General features: G+C 38.4%; 2 protein-coding genes across 17 annotated transcripts in view; one reads left to right on the top strand and one right to left on the bottom strand.

Moving 5' to 3' along the window:
- CPPED1 (calcineurin like phosphoesterase domain containing 1) overlaps positions 1-23532 on the bottom strand; it is a 439059-nt gene that overhangs the window by 73121 nt on the left and 342406 nt on the right. For 3 of the 16 annotated variants that reach the window (XM_059862188.1, XM_059862187.1, XM_059862186.1), the window contains one exon: positions 1288-1380. The exons of the other annotated variants lie outside the window; for them this stretch is intronic. The gene's annotated coding sequence lies outside the window, so the exon portion shown is untranslated. The remainder of the gene's footprint in view (positions 1-1287; positions 1381-23532) is intronic. 16 annotated transcript variants of the gene reach the window in all.
- SHISA9 (shisa family member 9) overlaps positions 1-23532 on the top strand; it is a 175136-nt gene that overhangs the window by 16027 nt on the left and 135577 nt on the right. The gene's annotated exons all lie outside the window — the stretch shown is intronic.

Below are 23532 nucleotides of genomic sequence, written 5' to 3'. Positions count from 1 at the left end.
AAAAAAGTTGGGAAAAAAATCTCTGGGACCATGCTACAAAACTCCATTGAAAATCACTCCCAGATGATTACTAGGTGGATTTGAATTTGATCTTGAATTTTTAGTTATCACATCTAAATAGCTTTCAAGATTCCTTCAGTAACATAATTTTGGTTTCAGCTCATCCATTTAAGCAACATGTCTGTTCACCCAAGCTTAAGGCTATGACTATACTTCTGAATCTGTAATGAATTTGCAACATAATTCAAAACAATCTAATTGCCATTGCCATTTACCATTCACTCCTTGTCAATTAGAGGAGATGCACATTTGATCAATAGCTAGCTATACACAGCCAAGAGCATATACAAAAGAGAATGTACACAACAAAGTTTGGACATTATTTGAGTTAGCACTTGTTCAGCTGGAAGTGTCCACAATAAACTCTCAGAAGCAGAGCAGTTTTCACCCTGAAAAGTTTGTTTTCATTGTGTTAGTTCACTCTTTGCACTCCAGAGCACCAGCCAAGAGAAAAAAATCCCCAGCCTTTGCCATGCAGACCCTTGCTTTTCAAGAGCTAATCTGATCACTTCTGAACTGCATTATTATTTATTATTATTATTTATTGCTGTCCCTGCTGCTGGCTGTGAGGAGCTGCTCCTCTGTGCCTGCAAACCCCATTTGATGGTGCTGGGTGGGATTGTTTCAGGGAGTCTGCAGTCAGCAGTTCTGTTCAGCACAGCAGAGAATGCCACAACACAGGGAGTGCAGCAAATGCCTGCCAGCATTTCATTTGTCAGCAGGGCACTGCACACCAGCCATTCCAGCCCTGGAGTACAGAGTGGCTGTGGGTGTGACTGATGTGGGGGTAGGAACAGTCTCTGAGCCTTGCAACTAAACCAGGATTTTGGCAGTGCTTAGAGTAATGGCCAATTTATGCCAATTAGATGAAATTCTGATCGGTCAAAAGTCCTGGTAAAGCTCTGATACTCTTTAATGGCTTGAGGACTTTACCCAGGAGCTCTACAATTCACTTAGGACCTCATAGATGCTTTACTGAGGGGAATTGTGGTTTTGTTGTTAATGGGGAGTAAGGACAGAGATAAAGGGATATGCAGGAAGTTTATCTTACAGCTTTGCAAAAAACCCCAACAAAACAAAAGACACAAACAAGCTAAAAAAACCCTAAAAACACAGCTTAAACAGTTCAGTGCTGGAAAAGGAAAAATGTTCACTGGCAAGAGCAATAGAAGTTAGTTAGGAAAAGTGCAGTGAAAACTACGAAATAATTTACCAAATTAGACCCACCTGAGAAGTGTTTTGAGAAGCCAGGAAGCTAGCAGGAGTTTTCAGCTAGATCTGCTTTCCCTTTTTGTTCTGATTTGAGGGAAATTTGGGCATCTGCAAAGGAGGAAAAAGTCATGTGCACACAGGGCCAAGGGAACTTGTGCTCCCCTGCCATGCCTGTGCCCTTTGGCAGCACAGCTGCTGTGGTTGAACAACTGCTGCCACCCCCAGTGGGCAGAACAGACCCTTGGAGAGTTTGTGCTGATACTGAATCCCCAACCACTGAACCCTGGCACAAAACAGAATCACAGGTGGCAGCTTTCCCTTATGTAAATGGTAGGAAATTTTTCTGGAATGTTGTGTGCACTGAGCACTGTGGATTTGTTTCACAGAGGCCCCTTCAAGTATTGAGGGGTCCAAGTGAACACCTTTGCAATGGAGTATTGGCCAAGACCAGCCTGACTGGTTCTGCTGCTCTGGCATGGGGGGTTTGGGCATGTTAAACAAGGTGCTCATACCTTCAGAAGCAAATTACTGGATGAATTATTGTGTTAAAAAGAATGAGATGGTATTTTATAAAAAGCTTCCAAAAAAGAAATGTGTTTTTTTTCTGTACCTCATCAAATGACTAACTCTATTTTAAAGAATATAATTTGCATTTATAACAGTGGTTTAAATTATTTCTCAGTTTTTCAAAGCTCTAAGATTGGAAAAATGCATTCCTCCTAGAGTAATCCAGATTCTTGTTAAAGTTTCAAGTTAATTTCTGAACAGCCATTGATTTTATGAAGAAACACTCCTTATCATTGAAAAACAAACCTGGCCATCACTTTGGTCAGAAGAGTTTCAAGTTTCCAGTCATAGCTCTGTACTGAAATTGCCATTAAATGCTTTACTTAGTTAAATGAACTCCTTCAAGGATTTTTAAAATAACATTATTTGCATTAATGATTAATAATGTCTTTCCCACAATTTCAACACTTATTTTTCTTGGATTGTTTTTCCTCCTTGCTAAAGGGTCTCCACTTAAGAAAAGACATCTGTGAAAAGGAATTTTTTCTTTCAGACACAATTAACCCCAGAAAAGATCTTCAAGAATCCATAGAAAATCCGAAAGGATAAGATATTAGCAGAGGATTTATTCCTAAATGTTTAACTAGAATAAAGGTTCCTTTAAGACCTATAATGGCAAAATTCACTTATAAAGCCATCTCTACCATGTTTCTGGCATTAATCTTGTGTCTACAGGTTTTTGCATCAAAGTCAGTAAGCACAAATTTTACCTTATCCATGCAAAGGTGTTAGTGTGGTGATAGAGAGACCAGGCACTAAGTCTGGATAAAAATGTTTGTGGCAAAATCAGTAACAAATACCAGAAACTTCTGAATCATTAAGAATATTAAAAGCAAAATTGTTTATACTTCTTTGAAAATGTCCAAATTTCAGCAGATATAGAGGATAAGCATATAAACTACAATTTTATTAAGCTGTCTCTTTCTACAGTTTGTTCATTATATTGATAGTTTTATGCACTAATCTAATAATTAGCTAATTTTTTTTGACTGTGATCCTGTGTCTCTCATAATGAGATCTAAATAACTTTATGCAAATATATTAGGTATCTTTCCTCTCAAAGTAACAAAATTACAGTAAAGAACAGCAGTGCTACAGAGTACCTTTCAAACACACACAAATGTATGTTTGTATCACTTTATAATATGATGACCTTGTATCGTCATAGTCTAGCATTTTAGGGCCATTAACATTTCCTTGTGAAAATCTGCTTTGAAATATTTATTTGCAAGCTACACTTGATTTCCTAGGTGACACCTTTTCCATCATTTCTACAAACATAGGGAGATAGATGGAGATGTTGCTGGAACCAGAGACACAGAACTAGAGCTATGCTGCAAAGTGTGAATCACCTATCTGCCCTATGCATAAGGAGAGATTTTCAGATTTTATATGTCAAATTCACCCAAACATTTTTAGAAAGGAAGACAAGTGGTCCATGAAAATCTGGTCTCTGTAACTTAGTGCTTTACTCTGCTGAAGTTGTCCACTGGAATAAAACTAAAGTTTCCTTTCCTCTTTACCACCTCTCGTGTCTGTTCATCAGGAGGAGGGAGGACTGTGCCTCTCCCCTCTGCATCTCAATGACCCACATGCAGTACCTCAGCTTCCTCCTGTGTTCCTTGATTTTGTTTGGCCAGGGAATAATATCTGATTTTTTCAGAGTTGTCCATCTTGGGCTACATATCCTGATTGATCAGCAAGCAGAACAGGCCAAGCAAACAACTCTAAAGATTGTGGTTCAGCCTTTTGTCTCCATTCAGCCATTTGTTTTCCTAACAGCTGTAGAAACATCTCATCCTTGAGATCTCAATAACACCAAAAAGGGCAAAGGAGTAAAAAGCTACTGGAGGGAGTAACAGACAGCTAGACAAAATAAAAATTGCATTACCCTTGTTCTCTTTTAAGAACAATAAACCTCAAGTTATTTAGTGAGCACAATAAAATGCTACAGGGCATTGTTAGCACAAAGTTTGGATCCATAAATCACATAAGTATTGAGATGCTGCTCTGAGAGTCTGTAATCATCAAACAGTGAGATCTAGTCATCAAAGTCTGGGAATGCCAGGAAAACAAGAAAAGAAGGATAGAATAATCTATGGTACATCCTTTTCTGTGTGGATCAAAGAACTAACTTCTCAGGAACATGTCTGTCTGCTTTGTAGTGTCTAAATTAATTGTCCAGGAAAGTCTGGAAGAAGTCAGGATATGTCAGAAGGTCAGATCATGGAGGAAAATACAAGCTCAAAACTTGGAAGATGGTTTATTAGCCACTAATTATTCTTATTTCTACTTTACATGATATTAAGCGTGTGCTAGAAGCTTCCAAGTGGAAAATTCTCACAATGGTTAATGGAGTTCAAAAGCTGCATTAATTCTCCTTTATGGCTTGTGACACTCTTGGGAAGGAAGGTACAGCACAGCTTCAAGGATGCAAAGGTGTAAAACAACCTGAGGCTAACTAGCTAATTACAAAGGGCAAAGCCCTAAGTGCATATTTCCCCATGGGAAATCTCTGTGTGTAGAAATGGATTAACTTCCCCCATATACCTGTAGCTTATTTAGAGATCAGTGCACCCTGCAAGTTGGTGACCATGAGCTGGTAAAGAAAACTCTTCTCATATAGATCCTTACAAATCTTGTCAGCTTGGAAGGAATTAACAGAAGAGGAATAATTTAATCTAAATTATCAACCCAGCAAATTAAAACTAGAACATATGCATGTCATAGTCCAATATCACATGCATGACTGAATCCTGGCAGTCAGGATGTCAGGATCAATACTCCATCATCTGAAGAATCCTTTTGAACTCTTTTCATAGTGACTTGCAGCCATGGATTTCCCTAGACTTTACCTGTGCGAGATAACTGTGACCAGCACGCAGACTACTTGCTCTGCCCTGTGGATTTGCTATCAGTGAAAGCTCCTAACTCTCATTCTCACCAGCTATCCCCCGATTAAGACATGGAGAGATTTTTTACATCATGCACAGGACTAAAACACATACATCATTCTTATGTGGAAACAGCTCCTGACACCCCCTCCATATAAGAAATTACGAGGCCTCACAGCTGGAGCTGTGACCATTTAAGCAAACCTGAGCTTTTTTCCAGTCTGCCTGCCTGCAGGCTGAATACCTCTGAGAATCAGATTATCTTTGTGCTTCATATTGTGGAACAGTGTTGCAGAAGCCTGAGCAGAGCTGGCTGTGGTCCAGCATTATCATATTTATGTTCAGATACCTACGACTGGCGTGCATAGATTGCTGCTGCCTGAAGTGGTGTGCACTGCTATCACCAGCAGGCAGAGCAAACGAGGGTTGGCAAACTGCAGGATCCAATATCAGCCAGCCTGGCAGATCCAATTCAGGAATGAGGATCAGCATAGCCTTAACATAAAGAAATTGCAGATGAAAAGGTAAATTGCTCAGAGCGGATATATTGAACATAGGAGATGAGAGAAGCTGTCAAAGGAAGATGACAATGAACAGCCACGTTTCACAAAGATGTCAGAAGGCACATGGAGAGAATCTGTTCTATTTAAGATGTTCCAGAGATTGTTTTTTTCAAAAAGAATTCAAAATTTCAGAGCTAGGTAGTGTGGTGCACCTGGAGCAGCCTGCATACCCACTGAACTTTCACAACAGAGCTGTATCTGCAGAACGCTCATTATCCACACTGGTAAAATTACCTGGACTGGATTTTGACCCTGTATCAGCTTAAGTCATTCAGTAGAGGTTAGGATAATAACTATATTATATTTTTCTTTTTAAGCCACAGTTCAATAATATCAGAAAATGAGTAAGCAAAAATAAGCCTGAAAACCAGTGTCATCATACATACAATGTAATAACAACTTAATGACTGAGCCAGCAGGCCAGGCAAAATCTCATTCTCCACACCCCACAGAATATCTTGTGGATGATACTGTTGTTTCAGTACTCTCTCTCCCAGTCTATTTCTTGCCTATAAAAGCTTTATTTTGCCTTCGTGTTTGTGATTCTGCCTTTCTGTGCCTGATAGTTGTAATGAAGATATGCCACAGTTTTGGTGACAAGGCAAGTATTCTAGAGAAATCCTGGCAGAAGAGATGAAATGAAATAGTTAATACCTGACCCTAGGTTCTGGAAGTGATCACCTATATAAAAATTTATGTAATGCTCTGTAATTTACAGAAAAAAATCATACTTGTTTAGAGGTCACCATTAATTTACAAATCAACGAAAACACGTGTAAATGCATGGAAGAAAACAACCTCCTATTAAAATGTCATTGTAGCATAAGGATCCATAAAGGTGATATGGGAAAAGACAGCATATGTTTGTCTCAGCTTCAACACCAACTCTAGCTGAAAAGGTGTTATGAATTTTTGAAAGCTTGGAGTTGTGCTACTTGACTTAGATTAACAAATATGGGGTTTTTAAACAAATAACTGTGTTTTCCTACATACTTAAATGTTCTTATCACTTCAGGATACCTGCAAGTCTAGATGTGTTCTACAATGGAATATGACATTCCACTTCAAATTTCTGAATTTAGGCCACTTACACACAAAGTGTGTTTAAGCTGCCACAGTTTACATACATTGATCTATATCCCCACATGTGCTGTGCAATGTGTAACATGCATAGCACGTTGTATTCTCAGTGCAGCATTGACATTGGAGGATTTTTCCTCAGCTATGGAAGCAATCCTTGTCTTGTTATCAACTTGCCTTAAAGTGTTAGTGGGGAAAAAACCTTTTTATGAATATATGAACAAAAAATGCCTTCTGAGAGATAAATTTTCTGTCATATTTTGCAGCTACAATCACAAGAGGCCCTAGATGAACACACTGCACATTTTGAAGCAAATAAATGTATTTTAGCAGCAGCAGCAGGAATTTTCACCCATTATTTACAATGCTTTATAATTGTGGGAACTATTAACTCTACAGGCACAGAAAAGTCAAGAAGTTTGTATCTTCTGATTTTAGGATTTAGTGCAACACAAAGTGAAGGTTAAAATAGCATTCTCTTCCTGATACAAAACTGGAGACAGTCAGGTATCATCTTTCCTTGCCTTTGACAGTCTTTAAATTCCATTCACTGTACCTTAAAAGAATATGCTTGAAGTGCAGCAGTGTAATTTGTATCAGCATAATACTATAATAATTTCAGAGCTATAATGCAACAAACACTATCATTGTTTAGAAAGTCAAGATATTTCCATCTCATAATCCAAGGATGCTTGTAACAATCTGTTGTATCACTCACATTAGCATCATCACCTACTCTGGAGAGGCTGGGATGTAATTTAAAACAGAAATAACAGAGTTTTGGGGATAAGGAATTGCTGATCAAAACCTTAAGGATTTCTAGAGGTGACAAACATCCTGGCAGTCTGCCACAGTCACGGCTGCTGACTAGAGAACACTTTCTAGTTTCCTTGCAACTCCAGGTAAAACAGTTATTAAAATAGACACTTCGAAAAAATTGGGAATTGGTACTAACCAGGAGCTCATTTTAGGGTGAGAATGGGGGAATCTTAAGTTTTCCAATATCCATAAAGCTTCAAAAAAGAGTATTATAATATTTTAAACATTTAAAATAATTTCCAAGGCTAATTTATTATTTTTTTTCCCAATTCACTGAAGAAGTCAGCTTTTGAACCATTGTTAGTTCAAAAATCAGGAATAAAAATCTGACTGTATGAAAAAACTTCTACTACTGAAATGGATCTAGGCATTGCCTTACTGCTGTGGGGGAAAAAAAGGCCGTAAGAGACTGGTGAAATAGAATGTGGTTCTTGTGGATCCCCAGTTTAAATACAGTCACTGTGAGTCTAACAGTGGCCAGTTTGTAAGTCTGCAGCCTAAACTATGTGTCACTAGATTTCCAATCCTTTGAGCAGTAAATAATCTGGAAAGAAACAAGTTTCTCAGTTTCTTAATAGTGTCAGTAACCTGTTCTCTTAAGCAGACAGACTTGCTAAATAAGGGGTAAGAGTGCTTATTAGAAAATGTTTAATTTATTAATAGACTTGGTCTTACTGAAGAAAATTGAGTTTTTTTAACAGAAGCATGTTAGCTTTACTGACAGATTGCATTTCAGGTGGAGCTGTTACTTGGGGAAATTGGTCTGTGGCAGGCATACAGAGTCCCTGGGCTCTTGGGGAAGGTGGAGTCCTGGTGCTTTCTCTTCTCCCTCTTGTTACAATGGGCTTTAGGCTAAAGCAATCTCAGTGCTAAATTCCCTTGACAGGGGAGAAAGAAAGGGAACAGTGAATGGGTAGAGCTGTGATCCACAGCAGTGAGTTCACACTGGCCAGCCTCCATCTCTGACCATCTCTTAGAGGCATGGACTGGGTGGGTTCATAGATTTAAAGGAGTAATTGGTTCCATTAGAGCTGGGATCTGTCCAGGTACCCTCTGTAATATCCAAGTTCTATCATTTTACCCAGCAGCTCCTATAATCAACATGTGAGCTGTGAAGCCAAACTGCTGCTATGTTTCTGCACTAGGAGTCAGATTTTAGCGACAATTTTCTTTTTCATAAATACCTCTTTAATTTTTCTTTACTTCCTTTAGTATCATATAATAATACAAACTCAAAGTGTAAAATATACTTATAATCCTCAGAGTTCTGTTAAACCCTAAGTGATAATAGGAAAAAGAAGAATACTAATGGCAAGAGCATATACTGAAGATTTTGCTTTCATGTGAATGCAATTAGAGCTTTTCCCTTAAGCTAATAGGATAAGTAACTATATGAGGAAATCCACAGACACTGCAAATGTGCAGGAGGGAGAGAGTAGTGTTTGCTTGGTGTTCAATGGTCCATGTGTAATAAGCTGGCAGTTCCATCTAGTTCCTACTGGACAAATGTGTACATCAGAAATTCCTGTTTCTCCCTTCCTCCAGCTGCACATGGAAGTTTCAGCAGTGAAGCCAAGAGCTGAATTAAGAAAGACATGGCTACATTTTCAAAGCTTTCTTATTTTTCCCCGTTTCTTTCTTTGTAGGTAAATCTATGCACACAATGAATACATTCCTATTGCATATATGGCTGTGAGATTCAGGATATCACTTGATTTCCTGAATATCTGTGCATTACTGATCAACTCACATGCCTTTGTCAAACTGTTCTAGGAGATCTATTCTGATACTCCCAAACTTTGAGGCTTTCCTAAAAGCATTCGCTAACTTGATACCAGATTAATACTCTGTCTTTTGAGAATAAAATAATGTTCTAGAGTTTTCAGTAGTTACTCTGATTCCTGGAAGATAGAGAATAAATGGTATACAGGTTGGATCACAGAATTAATTAATTAAAAAACAGTGGAAATGATTCCTTAATGCTGGTAATTTCCCCAGAAATTATATATATATATATATATATATATATATATATATCATAACACAAACAGTGAGTCTGTGGTAGATTGGTATGGCACAATTATTGGTGGCCTTAATTTGGGATGCTTTATATTTGAATTTTGCCTAAACAAATGTACTTCAAAAACCCTGTTGGCATACCCAGTGCAGCAAACCACTTACATGAGGCTCTCACAACCCTACACACAACCAGCAGGAGACTGGCAGTTTATTTTGCTCTGTAATATTGCTCCTGGCCAGGATGGGGACCACTTTTTGGCAGTGCATGATATCCAAACTATGGAAAAGATTGTCAGGCCCATTCCTGCATGGTTTGTGGTGAGAAGGGCCAGAAACTCAGGTGGAGTTAGCCAGAAGTTCCCTAAAATAGCTAGAGCTGTGCCACCCTTTTTAGAAACTGTAGTGAGCACCAGGGATTGCAGCCCTTTTAAAGGGAAGAGCAACAGAGCATCAAGGACACTGTCCTTGAAAAAGCAGCCCCAGGAAGTGCTTTAACTCTAGCAGCCAGGGTGGCATAACTTTGAGGCTGTTATAAAGCACTTTGTGAAAATACAACAGTCTCTCCAGCTTTTCCTTCAGTTATGGACAGTTGTTAATGACAAGGAGCTGTAAATATTGCATACACAGGATGGGGATATGCAACTCAATAAAAAAAAAATCTATCAGCAGTCTTTAATGCCTTTAAAAAAAAAATCTTAACATGCTGATAAAACCAAAAGTTTCAAAAAAATTCTTTTCCTGTAAAAATGTTTCAAGCACTATATATGTTCCTTCTCCTGAGACAATGGCTGCTGACTCTCCAATGCCTTTTGCTGCAGCAGAAGATTCACAATTTTCTATTCAGTCTGTGATCAGCTTCATGCTTGTTATATCATTTTTTGTCCTCCAATATTCTTTTAGCGCCTACATGAGATCCCTGTGTGCCTCTGGTATTACTGATCTAGCCCAGAATTTATACTTTTTGCCCTCAGGAGTAGCAGGTTTGAAAAAACATTTGGCATAGTTGGAATGGGGGACATTAATATCATTGACTCTTTTGTTAATGGGTCATTGACCCTGTAAATGGTCCTTACTCTATGGAATGTATATTAATTTGCAGGCAATATCTTGCTAACCTGACTCCCACTTTCCTATGGAATTTCACAAACCTGAACCCCATTCTGAGGAATCTCAAATTTAGATGCAGAGTGACTTGTCATTTGCGTCCCATAACAACCACAATTAAACTATGGCACATGGCTTCATCATGCTTCACCCAAAATACCTTTGCCATCAACATTTCTCAGAGTGGCAATTCTCCTGAGCTTTCCAGAATGTATAGGTCACAGGTAAAACAGCATGTTCTCTGCAAATGTTAATGAGTTTACAAACTGCTGAGTATTATAATGATAAATTTGATCATATGTCTCTACTGACTTTGTATGGTCTTGGTGCTGCAATATTTTTAGCTTATGTCTGCTCTCAAAGGCCCCAATCCAAAACTCATTGAAGTCAAGGAACATAGGTGTATTAAGATTAGCAGCTTTTGATCAAGCCTGAGACAGTCAGTGCCATAAAAACATTATCTGTGCACATCCTTATATGCCACTGACATCTCCTTGCACCACTGCGAGTTACTGAATCTCATTTTCTTTGCAGCTTTCTGCCTGATCAGGGAATCTATTAAGTCCAGGCAGTCAAGGCAGCTGTCTTGAGTCAGATAATTTTCAGCTTCTTACATAAAGGGAACTAGTATAATATCTACTTTATGCCCACATCACTGTCATAACTCACGTGGTACTGTGGAGGGCTTCCAGAGCAGAATGCGAGCAGTGATTTCTAAAGCTCTGGCCCTGGTCAATCCTCTGCTTCTGTAATCCACTCCCTGTCCTGCATTTACAGGTACTTTCACCAACTTTCCTGGGCACAAAGTAATTGCTGTAGCTTTCAAATGCATCCTTTCACACCTGAAAGGGTATGGTGCAGACTGGGAACAAGGTTGCATTTCTGTTCAATGTCTCTTCTGATACAGCTACAGACAGAGAACTGTAGTCTGATGTCCTCCTTGGGCATTTTAATACCTTCACGGATAGAAAGTGACCTGTTTATTTCAGGAGGGTGCAATGTTCTTGTTGTGGTATATGATGGCATTAATATCTATCATTTGAAGTTCTAGTACCCATACCTAGCACTACTTTTAGGGAGAGACAAAACTGTTTACAGTGCTTTGATGAACCATCTTCCACAACAAGTCCACTTAAAAAAATACTGATGACAAAACTAATATTTTTGAGATGAGAATCTTCATGAAATATAAACCAAACACTGAAAATAGCTAGTGGTAATGGATCATCTATCACCCCTTCCAAAACTGTTTCCTTTTAATGAAATGGAATTTTGTGAGGGTTTCGGTGTCACACTGCTGGATGTCTCCTGTGGAAAAGGTCAATATCTAACAATACCAAATGTTATCACACAAACTAAGTCTTATGCCAGTATCAGAAACTTCCCTGCAGGTTACCAAAGAACAAGGTAGTTGATGTTTGGTTTGGGCACTAGATGGACTTCTTCAGAGGGCTACAGAGCATTTAAATAGCAGATTCTGTCTTTATGATGAAACTGGTTTTGAAGTACTTTAGTTTACAAGCCCCAGGTGTTTCTGAAGTGCAATTCAATGAGTATTTTACAGTTTCATAAGAGCCTCCTCTCTTTGTAAGAGAAAGGCAAGTAGATGACTGTTTCTATTTTCTCTTTTCCAGTTTTACTAACACTCTTGGTATAAAGGGTAACACAAGCAGTAGTCCTTTCTATGCAAAAATAATAATAGACTCTCTTCAAAGGACAATGTTAATCATTCCCTCTTCCGTTCCACTTAGCTACAGTGAAAAAATACAAAACTAAACATCTCCTCAATAATGGAAGAAAATAAAATTACATTTTCTGATCTCTTGTATTTTCTTTCCTCCAAAGCCTGTGCTGTGGTCAGTGTAATATATTGTGTGAAAACACAATGTACACACTCCACACACTTATGAAATGTCTGGTGAAATGGCTTTTTGATTTTTCAGGGCATAGGATGAATGTGCAGTGAATTCACAGTAAAAGCTCTATATAGGATCTCTTGATAGGTGTAACTTATTTTTATTTACAATTTCTATGGCTTCTAGTTTTTATTTTCTCTTTTCTCCTGCTGTCTGAATTCAATATGAAATAAATTTGCAATCCCACAATGCTGCTTCTACCTTTAAAAAAATGGACTGCAGCCAGTACCAGTTATGGGCAACTGTCCAAAATTACACACCAGCCACATAGTGCAAAGTAGATTTTGTTACCTTTGTAGCATTTAGCCAAAAATTTCTTTTTATTCTCTCCATTCCCTGGAGGAATGACCTCCTTGCCTGGGTTGCTCCCACCTAGTAAATGTGCTAATTATTATTACTTAGTTTCCTGATATGAATTGTGTTTAATCCTATGCCTGTTGAAGACCTGGACAGAGATTCACGCACATCATGTAATGTTTGGAAATGTAAAGCATAAGGGCTGATCTAGGTAGCATATGGCTCATGGTCCTTTAGCTCTTTGTTTTGATAGTGAACTTTAGGAGAATGGTATTCATTATTTTCTATTTCAGTGTATTAGAAATTTTTGTCCTAGTTTTGGAGAGATTCTAGAGCTTCCACAATTCTGACATCTTTAAACACAACTTCATCAGGGAAGCAGACAAGTCAGCAACACACAGCAACAGTAATGCTGCTGTTTCAGTAACAATGGGAAGTGTGTTTTGAGTCTATACCAACCTTGATCTTGTAAACATAAATAAATTCAACAAATGCAGTCTATTATTCCAACATATACTTAAAATGCAATGTATTGTATAATGTATTGTTTGAGTTAAAAAGAGCAAATAATTGCATTTAATGAATGATCACTGTGTTTAAAAATATTTTGAAAACAATATTTTTTAATACCAACTTCATGTAGCAGGGTAATTACAGAAGTGGGAACATCAAATAATCACTTTATGGTCAGAAACCTGGCAAAAATATTAAAATTATGTCTGCCTGACTCATTTTTCTTAACAGCTCAGTGACGCCCATGCCTCAGGTGCATGCCAGGAAACCTGTGTTTTGGGCAAATTGCATCCTAGTCTTCATGGCTGTAGGATCACCAGACTGCACTTTCAGCAGTGGCACCACTCAGAGTGTGCCCATTTCAAGCACTGTCCATTTGCCTCCCTTTTTAAGAGTGTCACCCTCCTCCTTCCCCCACCACAATCTCATCACTGCTTCACAGCTCTCTTCAGAGTCAGACTGTAATGACTTTAAAATAACTGCAATCCTGCTGTGTATGAATTAGAGCCAGATCTGTTCCCCTCACAGAGTCACAGTTGGGCTTCCCAAAGTGGGGCTGGAGGACCACTGGGGCAGCTGGCTACAGCCTGGGGCCATGAACCAGCTTTGTTGGCATCCCTCCACTGTCAGCTGCAGGCAGCTCATATCTCTTCTGTAGACACAAGCTTTGTTTTCAACAATTTAGTGTCCTTCTGAGTTTGAAATGTGAGAGAAATAAGCTTGATAATATATTTGAGGCAGGAAGTGGGCACCCGTAAAGTAATGGCTATTTTCTAAAGGACTCTTAATTCCTTTAAGGACCTCTGATTCCCTTTCTCACTGATTTCTCAATAGTTCAGAATTAAACCAAAACAAATCCATTCACATATTTCAATATACCAATAGAAGTTGCATAGGAATAAAGAAATTGTACATTAATCCAATGGTTTTCAAGTATGTATACAGACATAATAGACTAAGCAAGTAATTCTTCCTAGAAGAGATAATCAAAGGTCCCAATTTAAACAGTTCATTTTACAATAATCCTTTCTGTTTTGTCAGCCTAATACACCTATTAAAAATTTAATCTCTTCATTGTTTTAGTAATGTGAACCAGTATTCTACAAGTACTTGATTGATGGACATAGCCAAATGAAACAACGTGTTTGCTTGCCCTCACAGGGATTTTCAATAACTGTTTTCATTCTATGCCTTGAATAAAATAGTTTCTTTCCTCAACAAAACACGGGACAAACAAGAGAAATGTGATGCCTGTGTTTTTTTGCTCCCTTAATTTTCTGATATTGGCTTAGAAACCTTTCAATAGAAATAACTCCCAGTATATGCATAAATTGTTTACCATGCAGTGGTTTTGTTGAGTCTCCTAGGAGCTCTGCAAGGCAGGTTTGGGAAAAACAGTGCTATAAACCCCACAAATAACCCTGTTTTTGTAACTGAAAAACATGAACAATCATCCAAACAGTGGTCAATAGAAATAAGGTTTCAATCCAGAAGGCATAAAAGACTGAGTGGGAAACAAAGTGATGTTTCTTTCACGACCAATGACCTTTTATTTATGGCCAGCAGAGCACCAGCAATGGTGATGCAGGCCTGAGGAAGGACTGCAAGGGCTGTGCACTCCCAAGTGACACCACTTTGTCCATCAGCAGCTTTCACAGAACACACTGAAAAGAAGTAAATAGTGCCCTTGCTGTGGAGCCCATGCAGAAAGAGAACTGTTAGCCTTGCTTCTCTTTATAATGAAAGATGCAAACTTGGTCTTTTTGATTATTTTTCTTTTCTTTCAGCCTTGCAGGCAGTCAGACAGTCATGGAAGGAACTGAGCATCTCAATGACCACACTGTGGAAAGCAGATATTGGGCCTTTCCTGTGTAATGATTTGCACAATGATGCTTTCTAAGGAAAAAACAAAGGTTCCTTTCCCCCTTTTTTTTTTTTCTTAATTTTTTTTTCCCTGTCAGACAAGCCTTTCCAATGACATTTTTAGGAGTGTTGGTAACTTTTGAACTTTATACCAGCATTCACAGCATAGCCATTATTACCAAGGAGCATACTTTTAAAATAGGATCTTCTTCCCATGATATTTTTCTAATAGCAAATTTTGTAAAGATTTTGATTTATTATTTTTTTATTCATTAATTGAGAAGATTAATAGCAGAGCATTAAATACCATCATCTGATGAATGGAGAGAGCCCAATAAGCCATTCATGACTTAAACCAGGGTTCAGACCAATTTATAGACCCAGAGGACTGAAAGTCCCCTTTGTTCTGCACTGTCAGGCTAGAAGATGCATTGCCTTGACAAAACCAAAATTGCAGACATCCAGCATTTGCTGTCAAAAAGCTGCCTGCAATTAAGGTCTTTTGGCACCAACAGTGACAATAAGAGTAGAAACAGAAATATATTCAGTGAGCATGAAATGTAGTCAGGTATAATATTTCCTCACATTTTATATATTAGTATATATAAAATTAGAATTAGAATTCAGTTTCTAATTCAAAAGAATTAGATCAGCTTCTCCCAAGAAAAGTTCTTGAATATTATACTACTCTTTAATATTATATGTGGCTATTTGATACCATTTTTATCAGCTGTGCAAAATATATTAAATCACTAAATACTGCATTTTAATATGTGTACACACACATAGATTTATGCATAAATTTATATGAAAATAATCCTACTTAGACTTCAATAGATGGATTTTACTCAACTGCAGAAAAGTTACCAATCCATGGTCAAAAGATGCATTTTAGAAAAGATTTTTCTCAGTGTGAAAAGTGCACATTTAAAGTAGATATATATATTTAAAGGTAAGACACATCTATTATTACTGCTAATAGATTCTCTGTTATCTTTTAGTGGTGATGTAACATTACATGCCTGTCATCTGAATACAAAATTCTATCTTTTGCAGCGTTCTTAAAGTCATTGTAACTAAACCGAGCCAGTTTTAAGACATGCTTTCAATTCTCCCCTTTTCACAGGCTCTCCTTGTTACAGAAAATGCCCACAAAACCAGTAAAAAATCCCATTCAGGCCCATTAGGTAGCTGAGCAGACCAAAACCACTGATTGTTATTTAACAACTTTGCAGAGCTGATGCGTAAAATTAATAAATGATTTAATAGCTTATAGGAAAAAGTTAGAATGGTTGACTTCAGTTCCTAAAATTTTCATAACTGACTTTATGCTTTCTAGTAATGCTGAGCTTGTAATCCTATTAGTCAGCTCTCTTTTTCAAGGTACACTAATTTAAATGCTTTCATTCCTTTTCCTTGAATATGTGCATTCTGTGGGCACAGTGTCAGGTCCGTTCCTGTTGGTTTGTGTCCCTGTGCTCCTGCAGCTGGAGATGGCATTTCTGGGAAAGCAGGTGTGTGGCCAGAACATCCCCATGACTCAGTAATCCCTGGCTGCCAGAACCACCTCCTAGGACTTTTGGCTGCCAGTTGGCATTTTATTTAAATTTGCTATTCTTCTGTGAGGAAAAGACCCAAACCTTGCCAGGCTGGGCTGAAGATACCCCTGGATGAGCAGATCACACGGAAGGGAAGTGGATGTGGGCTGTATTAGAAAGGCTGTTTGGTTTCCACTTAGAATATTCACAGGCAAGTTTCAAAAACTACTGCAAGTGGGGATCAAATATTCCCAGAGATGAAAGGAGAGTAGTGAACAATTTGCTACAGGTCACTTTACTTCTGCATGGTCATACAGAGTAACTCCTGGAGGGTCATAGCACCAACCCTTGTGGTGAAATCAGTTATTTAAGGATTTCATTACTTATTATTTTAAAGGGGAATCTTTAAATCTATATAGCTCATTCCTTAAAATGAGAAGCCCATTTTAAGGGCTGTGGCTTTTAGAGCCTTGTCATATTTCTTTCACATACTTCTCATACAGTTAATGTTATGCTGCCTTTTTGTTGCATAGAAGGTGCACAAAAGCACTGATCATTATTTGAGTGAGAAATTAGAGAAATTATTAAAAATGTTTGTGCCACTACCATGGAGATAAAGTCAGTTAAATGGTCTTTTTTCAGAGTGGAAAGAGTCACAGAAAACTGACAGAAAGAAAAGAAATAAAATGACATTGTAGTAGCCATACTACAGATCTGTGCATAATAATTACCTAAACTAAAGCTTTAAAAATGCTGCATTCTTCAAAGTCTTCATGCATACAGAATGCACTATACAACAAGCAATACGGAGTCATAGAACCAAAATCTATTGTGCAGGGGACCTTCAGAGGAGATCTGGTTCGATCCTTTGCTCAAAACAAATCTAAATAGATCAGGTTGCAAGGAGCCACGTCCAGCTGTTTGAGCAGCTCATGGGACAGAGATTCTCTAACCTTGGTGGGAACCCTGTTGCAGTTTCACTTTTAAAGTTTAACACTTTCCTGCAGAGCAGCATCTGCAGCTTGCTCTGCTGCATGAGATCCCTTCAGAGATGGAAGATATCCTAGTTGCTCTTGCTGAATTTAATGAGATTCTGTTCAACCCATTTCTCCAGCCTGTCCAGGCCTCTGAAAGGAACCCCCTTCTCCAGTGTGTTCCCTGCTGCTCCCAGTTTGGGGCCATGCACATCCTTGCTGAGAGGGCACTCAACCCCTTCTCCCACTCACTGCTGGAGACATTAAATGACATTGATCCCACTGCTAATCCCTGAGGGACCCCACCATTGGTCACAGTGCTTTGCTTGTAGCACTGCAGCCAGTTTTTCACCCATCCCTATCTCATCCTTGTCCCATGAATTTTGTTTTAAGGACACCATGACAGACTGGGTCAAAGGACTTGCTGGAAAATAAATTATACAACGTCCACTGTTGTCCCCTTTACATGGCTGGCAACCTCATCTGAGGAGCCAATGCCCTTAGAAGCTGTAACTTTACCAAGAAGAAGCATATCATAAGTTTACTGCAATAAGTTGAGTTGTTAATGTTTCACTCGCATTCAATAAAAAGGAAAAAAATTGAATCTAACACAGAATAAATTCCTAGTAAGTTGAAAGTACTTTAGTACTACATGTCAGTGGCTTTGAGTATATAAAAGCTACAGAGAGGTTTGTAGTGAGAAACATCTCCCTGACTGAAGAGAGACAGAAACAGCATTTTATCAAATATAAAAGATAACCATGAGTCAATTAATTTCCCAGACTGTTATAATGGAGGTATTTCGCTACTAGTGTGCAAAAATTATTGAGTATTTTATTAAAAGGCAGATAGATAATGTCTCATTTATTTTCTGAGGATATGTAAATAGGAAACTCAGTAAAAAAACTCAACGTAAATCACTTTTACTCTTTGGAACTCATTCTGTAAAGTGCTGAGCAAACACTTATTGAATTAAATGTGCCTCAGTGAATAAAATTCTAATTAGAGTAATTGAGCTTTGATAACTGCTATGTCATTAAACATAGATTGGCCTTAAACTAATTGTATTTGCATTGTATTATGATTTCTATTAATTAATGCACTAATGTTTATATTCTGCAAACTCTTTTGAAGTAAATCATTAAAGTCTGTACCACTTAATCTGAAATGAAATGCACTTTGAATGCAAACCTGCCATGGCACTAGTAGAAATGGTTTTTTAAGGAATATGGTGCAGATTTCCCTGTCTGTGGTTAAGAACAGCAGAGGACAGGTGGCTCTGGCCTTTATGGACTCCCTTCCTCCTGGAGCTCTGTAGTACGAGGCAAGGCTGAGGCTTTGTGCCAGCTGCAGCAGTCCTGCAGTGCCCCCTAAGCTGCCTCCTCTCACTACAGCAGGACCACCTGCCAGCCCAAAGCAGTCCCAGGCAAAGAGGGGAGAGACTGCAGTGGTGCTGAGCACAGCCTGAGGAGCTCCTGATGCTCCTTTTGGGGTACTGGGGGTGCTGTGCAATCAGTGCTGACTCAGAACCCTCCTGATGTACAAGTCAGGAACTCCTCAGTGATGCCAGGTCCCACTGCCCTTAGCTAGGAAAATCCCCTGAACCAACAAACAAACAGCACAGTAACCCCCAAATGAGCCTAATGCAGTTTTAACCTGACAGGGAACCTGAGGCTGTGCACATTGGAGTGTTCAGAATATCTGTCAGCAACTGTTGTGAGAATTCCACGTTACACAGAAAACCTTATTGTGTAGAATTGTTCTGGCCTTATTCAATTTCAGTTCTATCAATAGATAATAGTCAACAAATCATTTCCTAAAGTCTACTTTCAGGAGCTGGCATTTCAAAATTCCAGTAGACTAAAATAAAATAATTGATTCATTAATTATAGTCAGCTGACCATTAATTTTATTTAATAAACCAAAACATCCAGTCCTCTGATTCATATGCATTGAATATGCAGTGGCTTCCTATAATTCTAGAACAGAAGGCAAGGATATGAAGATTACTTTTTCCTAAATAATTCTTAGCAGCTGGAATATCTGAAAGTCTATTTGCCAGACAACAGCACATCCGAGAGCTTACAATGCCTCACATACTGCAGGACAGGTCTCTCTGCTTCTGTACTGAACACTTGCTGGTGTTCAAGTATTTCTATTAAGTCTTTCAGGATAATTCCAATTTAATTAATTAACTGATACCACATCAGTACTGATATTTGGACTTCTAGAAACTGGGAGTCTCTCTTTTTGCCTAGATACCTACTGCATATGTTAACAATGTGAGCAGCTCTCTGTAAACTCAGACCAAAAATAATCCTCTGTGGAAGTGAGATTTATCTCCAGGGTTTGGATCAAAGCTGAATGTGAACTTCTCTGGAACTCAGGCCTTGCAGGGAGGTTTTGATTTATATTCACCTGATATTCTCAACCATGTGTGAGGAGATAAGGTTGGTTATTACTGTCACAAAATGATAAAACCAAAAGAAGGGAATCTTTTGAAAAATCAGTGCTTTACATTTTTAACTTTTAGATGGGAAAAATTCCAAACAATTAACATCTATTATTTATTTGCTATACTCATTTTACTTGCATAGTTTGATTTGCTGACTTTGGAGGTTTTTTTACACTTTTATAGTGAAGCTTCACTTATTCAAGCCACTACATAAAGTGGTGAAGAATGAGGCGCACCCATACCCCAGCTCCCTCTGACTTCATCCCCATTCCACTTTAGGAATGGAAGGAACTGTCTTGGAAAACCTCAGGGGAAGAGTAGAGGTGGACATTCTGCTTAGCAGGTCTGATGCCTTTAAGATCTGTTGAAGTCATAGTGCAATTTACTGCTCTGTGCTTGCACCTGTGTTCTTTCAGCATGAGTTGGACATACTGTAGACTTGACTTCCTACTTGACTTCCACAGATGTGAAAATCTAGGATGACAGAGTAAATCTCTTTTTGTTAGACAATATTTGCCTGTGTCTCTAGGAACCTCACTGGGTGAATTGCCAGATGTGTATTTGTGTATAGATGGAGTTAAAGTGGTGGAACCATCAAGTCTCCCAGCATTTTAGAAATTACATGTCCAGTGGTATCCTTATACCTACTGAGAACTCAGGTTGCCTTCATAACAAGAATTCCTCTTGTAGAATTAGGCTCTGCATTCCACTAGACAGCTTTAGATAATTGCATATTATTGGCTATTTTAAATGTAAAGCAACATATCCAAATATCATAATGTAGTTTAAGTGTAATAACTTACTTTTACTTTTTGTACTTTTGACATCTGGCAATTTTTTAAAGTGCTATTTGTCTAACACAGTGCCAAGAAACTCTTTTTCAAATGAATCCCTCTCCTATGCCAGAAACACAAAGTGTTGATTTAGTTCATTACAGTATGGATGTCTAAGTGACCCTTCATGTGTTCTTCAAATACGCAAATAGCATAATCCTTATACTTAAAGAAATATCTACATATCCTATTTCAAAATAGAAATGTATTCTTACTGCAGCCTCATGAAAAAAATCAAGTCTCCCTACAGTGCTCAGAATAAGAGCTCTGTTGTTTTTACACAATTGAAGCTGCAATTAAAGCGGTGCAGGAAAAACTGACAAACAGAGCTTACACACCATAGATGTAAAAATTTTTCACTTTTTCCTCAGGAACAAGGCTAAACACTATGTATACTTCCCACCTGACAGCAGAGACAAAATTAGTTATTGCCATTTGCAAAGTGGCCACAGTAGGGCAAAGGATTCTTAAAATTTACAAGGGGACTGCCTGAATGAAGGAATTCTGGGTGAAAAATGAAAACAGAACTCTACAGATGAGAGAATCAAGAGGAAAAGTGCTGCCTTGGTGTCCTGCCAGCCATCTCATTCCACAGTCACTTCTACAACCCTATGCAAAACCACAGGAATTCTGCTTTCTGGAGTATATAAGGATCTATTAGCTAGATGATCACATCTCTTCATAATAAATAAAAACTGTCTATTTTGAATGATAGTTTTAACAACAAAATGGGAAATGTAAATGGTCTAAACAATATTATACAAAGATTAAAGGTGACAGAAATATATTCAAGTTCAGCAGATTTTCTTGTGGTGAAAAAAACCTCTGTAGAATACTTTAAGTTCTGAATAAAATGTTTTGTGACAGAAATTTCCTACAAAGGAAAAATTGGAGGAGGCATGTTTCCAGTGTAGGGTGCATATATTTGACATACTGTAAAATTCACAAGTATTTAATTGTGTTAGTAAAATATATTCAGTGAGCTCCCTGTGGCTTTCAGCCAGTGTCTTGTCTGATTAGGTTATTTTGAGGTAAATGCTTCAAAGTCACAGGCAGCCTTTGCTAACTGGTTACAATCAGCCATACCTGGTGATTCTCAGTGACCTCCCTGGCTGGAACACTGCCTGGCTTTAGGACATGGAACCCTTTGGGCTCTGCTCATGCTGCAGATACCCCAGAGGAGTTTGTTCATTGCAAAGGACATGAGGATCCTACAGGTTGGGGGAGTCTCAGCTCCTGCCTCACCTTCGAAATTTGGCATTAATGAGAGAGGGGAAGCTATAGCTTGGCAAACAAAGCTAATTTGGAGGTAATTTGGTTCACAAGCTGGATCATCTGGTAAAAGCTAAATTTCATCCAACCTTTGGGCATTGCACTTCCTTTGTGCATGTCTAGGAGGAAACAAGAACATAACAGCTTATAAAGAAAGTCATGTTCTGCCCATAGATTTCCTGTCTTTTATTAAATGTGTCTTGAGTGGTGGATTCAGATAGATTGCTTTGTAAATGTAATTATTTTTTCCTATCAGTATTGGGAAAGGAAAGTAAGCAGGATTTATGAGACACTTTAGAAGAGGATTTGAAGCAGACCAATTAGCATATCAGTCTTAATTATAACATAAACTAGATAATATGAAATATTAATCTGTTGTTTTCAGACCAAAGAATCAATACACAGACTGGAAGTTAATTCTTTCCCCTTCACTTATGTCAAGAAATGAAGACAGCTTGATGTAGTTTTAGGATAGTTCTGGAATTTATCAATTAAATTAAAACTACCAAAATACTATTCCTCAAAAATAAAAGCAAGAAACTTCAAAACTAAGCACTTGACTGCTTTTTTAAATTGAATTTTTAAATATAATCTATTTTCCCCTTGCTTTTTCCAATGGTAAATAAAAAGCATAAATAATTTAATTGACAAATTAAATTAAGGAGAAGCAATTTGTGACAGATTTATGAATGCATATAATGGCTCTTAACAAAATATTGAGCAGCCATACTTCATTAAAACCCAGCTTTCCTACATGATCATTCAATGGACCATTCCAGAAATATTATTTGGGTTCTTTTACTTTTCTCATCCTGGATTTCCTTTTCTTTTTGACACCATGAAACCATATCCAGAAATCTCAGCTCTGCAGAAGATTCTGATTCAAATGGGGAAGCTGGCGCCCAAGGAAGATATTCTCCACACCTTAGCTCTTAGACTTGCAGCCAATTTTTTCCTCTAAGCTCAAGAATGAAACTCTTTTCACTGGAGCTTCTCCTGGGCACTGAATGCAAGTTTCAGTCCTTTGTCTCAAGGATTGTAAGACTTGAAGCTATGCCCCAGATTTGTTGTGGTGCTCTCCTGGCACACCAGTGGAGCAGGGAGCACCACCCTGCCTGTGTTACAGAGGGATTGTTCTCAATGTGCAGCAGAATTTTGCACAGAGAGCTCAATTTTCAGGTTTCTAAAAGACAGTGTGTAGACCAAGAACTGATATACAGGATTTCACTGTGGTTTACAGTGGCAGAGAAAGTGAAGCAGAATAATGCAGGCAAGCTGCCAAATAGGAAAGCAAAACTTTTCAGCATAGACAAAACCCCTAAACCTGCAACTCTACCAGTAAATGGAATGAACTAAGAATAATTTTCTGCCTTGAGGTCAGTGGGATGGCCAAACCCACACCCACCCAGCTCAATATTCTCACATCCCAGCCAGAGGGGCACGATCCAAGCTGCAGGTGGGGCAGTGGGTGGCCTGTGCTGTCCCCCAAGCCATGCTAAGACATGAGGTTGGTGCTGCTGCCCACGCCAGCTCTGTGCCAGCTGTGACCAGAA

Source organism: Haemorhous mexicanus, chromosome 17 (assembly GCF_027477595.1).
Source record: "Haemorhous mexicanus isolate bHaeMex1 chromosome 17, bHaeMex1.pri, whole genome shotgun sequence".
Taxonomy (NCBI): Eukaryota; Metazoa; Chordata; class Aves; order Passeriformes; family Fringillidae; genus Haemorhous; species Haemorhous mexicanus.
Note: the sequence above shows the minus strand (reverse complement) of the source record. Positions and strands in the feature narration are given on the sequence as shown.